The sequence below is a fragment of the Anoplophora glabripennis genome, unplaced genomic scaffold, assembly GCF_000390285.2.
Source record: "Anoplophora glabripennis isolate ALB-LARVAE unplaced genomic scaffold, Agla_2.0 scaffold1296, whole genome shotgun sequence".
NCBI lineage: Eukaryota > Metazoa > Arthropoda > Insecta > Coleoptera > Cerambycidae > Anoplophora > Anoplophora glabripennis.
In genome coordinates, this window is record NW_019417402.1 from 3637 (window position 1) to 7272 (window position 3636).

Consider the following 3636-nt stretch of genomic DNA (forward strand, 5'->3'; position numbering starts at 1 on the left):
GCAAAGGACAATTTTTTTTTCATAATAAAATCCTATGTGCTACCCCGGCTCTCCGCTCCTGGGCGATGGGAATAAATTGTTTTTGCACGAAATTGTTGCATTTTAGTGTCTAAGAAACTGCACCAAGATTCATTTAAATTGCCTAACTTTTGTAGAAGTTATTGCGAAAAATTGTTTCTCAAACTGTACCTTTATCACCCTGTAACTTTTTTATTATGCATTTTCGGACCTATGTTTACATGAAACTTTTTGCTCAAAATGACATTTTCTATCTGTCACATTCATTTGGCACCATAGTTTAGAAACACCCTGTATAATAGAACTGAATTTTTTATGCACAATTAAAAATCTAATATAAATAACGTTGCCTATTTAAATTTTATATAGAGCATTATCACTTGTAGCACATTACCGATAGTAAACAATTATTTCAGACATTGGTTGTTTTAAACCTTAAATTTATTTATGATTTATATAAGCCTATTGTACTGGTGGCCTATTTTGAATATGATTGAAAAATAAGTGCTAGATGGAAAAAATAATATAGGTATGCCATGTTATTTTTTTGAAGTGGTGTAAAAGAATAAATTTTTTCCCATTATGAAATTACATGGTATTAAACAATATATGCACTGGAAAATAGTTGGAAATCAATGAAACTGTTCTGAAATAATAAGATGTGGTTTTTTAGGAAGGTAATTTGTATAGTTATAAAATAGGTAGAAGACCTTACGCGTTAACAAATAATAGGTAAAAGAAAGGTAAGTAAGTTTAAATATAGAATGATATTTATTACCTAGGGAAGTGTTTTCTTGCGAAACTGAAGGCCCAGCTTCCAATAAATCATTTTTGAAAGGACCTACTAGCACCCGGCTTAGTACGGAGTTTTTATCTGGATCGGTAGCTAACTCATCAGTATGTTGTTGTGTTTCAGCTAAAGGGACCACTACTGTTGTCCGTGGAGAAGACACAGTGACAGAAGGTGGCGCAGACAACTCTATAGAAATATTGCTACTTGTATTTTTAGTCAGGTTGTTGGGGGCACGTCTTGTTGGTCGTCCCCTAAAACTGACTCCTTTTGTCTGTGTCAATCTCTTTCTGACTTTTCTCGGCATTGTCAATGACCTAAGAATAAGAATAATATATGTGAATTATAAGAAAATTATATCGACTGACAATAGATTTTATACCTATACAAAACAAAGATGTCAGTAGTGTATCACAGTAATACAAAGACCTTGTAGTATATAAAAAAACAAATATTAAATAAGTATTAAGAAAGTGTTTGTATATTAACTTTCATTTTCTTGTTATTTTTAATATAAACGATTGTACAAACATATTTCATTGGTATTATGTTAACCAGTTATTAAATCATTAATAAAATAAACTGAGTAAAAATAGTTCTAACTAAATTAGGAATATATTTATCTTATATATACCTATAACAATAGGTACCTATAACTCATCCCATGACTTGTGCAATAAAATATTACCACAAAGAACTTATGTAGTAAAACGATAAGTTAGTTTATTACTGTGTAAACAATATTTTAAGTTGTATAGATGTAAAATAAGGTGTCCTTATTTTCTATGTTATTGAAATATGTAAGTATCTGGAAGGATATGCAGGAATATGTAGAGAAACCAAGTATTAAATAAGTACTTACCTAGTAAATTGTATTTACGGAATAAACGTTTCTAAAAAAACGAATTGAATTAACAAATTGCAAATTTATCTACGCGTGCAACACTATATACGTAAATAAGATGCAGAAAGAATGGTGTGGGTTGATCGTATATTATTCAAAATTATTTACATTATCACTTGATTTTCCATGTTATCCTATTATGAGGTTATGTCATTCGTAACAAAACAAAAATCAGCTGTCGGTAAAACCAATATCGATATGGCTGCTGTCATAGAAAACCGATCATCTTTTATTAGAGACATATAGATGGCAGCACAAGAAAGTCACTTAAAATCGAAAGAAATTCATAAAAAGAAAAAGTATTCACCTAAAATGATATATTATATTGAAAATAAAATATATAAAAAGAATGAATATGTAATCCTCATCTAACAGTTACAATTAATTTTAGAAAGTAAAAAAAAATATGTCAAAGTACACTTGACCTTCACAATAGGTGGGTGAAATTTGTACAGGTGGAGAGAAAAATAATGAAGATAACTATTTATAATGAATGATAATGATAAATGAAATAATTGTAATAAATGATATAATTCAAGGTCAAAAGTTTATTATAGTGTTCGCCCGTACTTTTGATCCCCGCCTAAGTGCCACAGTCACTTGATCACATGCTTCGACATGGCGTTCTACGTGGGGCTCGAACCTCCGGTTCGATGTCTCCGCCTCGAGCCCATGTTGCAAATCCAAATTTCTTAGGCAATAACGATCATCTTACACGACAATGTAATAATACAATATTTTTCTTAAAATAACTATTTTTTCAAAACTTAAAATACAACAGCTTTCATCGCAACCAGTGAAATGTATACACACTGGAACGGATATATATAATGTTCATGAGGTAAATTTTTACGCTATGCAATTGAGGGTTGCTTTTGCTGTACAGCAAGAAATAAACGCTCTCTCAACGGTAATAATAATAAAGAATTTTATTGAAAACTAATGATAGTACAGGCATTACAGTAGGATCACCCGCAAAAACTGACGGTAAGAATATTCCATGATAAAAAGGTGTGGATCGTGTTGGTGAATCAGATTATGGTTCGTGCCGCAAAAAAAAGTCAGCGTTAATTTTTNGGTGTGTATGTGTGTGTGTGTGTCGTTGTCTTCGTTTCTTGATCCTGGCTGTCTCTGAAACAGAAAAGGTTAGCGGGCAGAGGGGGGATGTCGTTGGGGTGGTCACCCAGGGTCAAAAAGTTGGTGTCTAGGTCTTTTGTGTTTGTCGGTCACGTCGGGTACGTAGCCAACGGATTGCCTGAGGAGGGGATTGTCACGTCTAGCGACTACGTCAAACCGTTTCTCCGCGTTTTGTCTTATTGTCTGTGTAAAGTACACTTGACCTTCACAATAGATGGGTAAAATTTGTACAGGTAGAGAGAAAAATAACATGAAGATAACTATTTATAATGAATGATAATGATAAATGAAATAATTGTAATAAATGATATCATTCAAGGTCAAAAGTTTATTATAGTGTAGGCACCATTATTAATTTTAAAATAAAGAAATGAGGAAAAAATATAAATACTTAATATGTAAAGATGTTAACTTTGAGAACAGATAAACATTTGTGTGGAACATGAGCTCTTTTCTTTTATTCATGATTGCGGAATCATAACGCGTTATGATCCGATGGAAACCAATCAGGTTGCTAGATTTCGGATCGTAACGTGTTATGATTCTGAAATAATGAGTAAAAGAAAAGAGATGCAAGTAATTCCCATGTAATAATACAATATTTTTCTTAAAATAACTATTTTTTCAAAACTTAAAATACAACAGCTTTTATCGCAATCAGTGAAATGTATACACACTGGAATGGATACATAATGTTCGTGAGGCAAATTTTTAAGATATGCCATCTGCCGATGGCTTTCCTTCTCTCGCACTCATTGACATTAATGGAAGTTAGGAATGAATTACT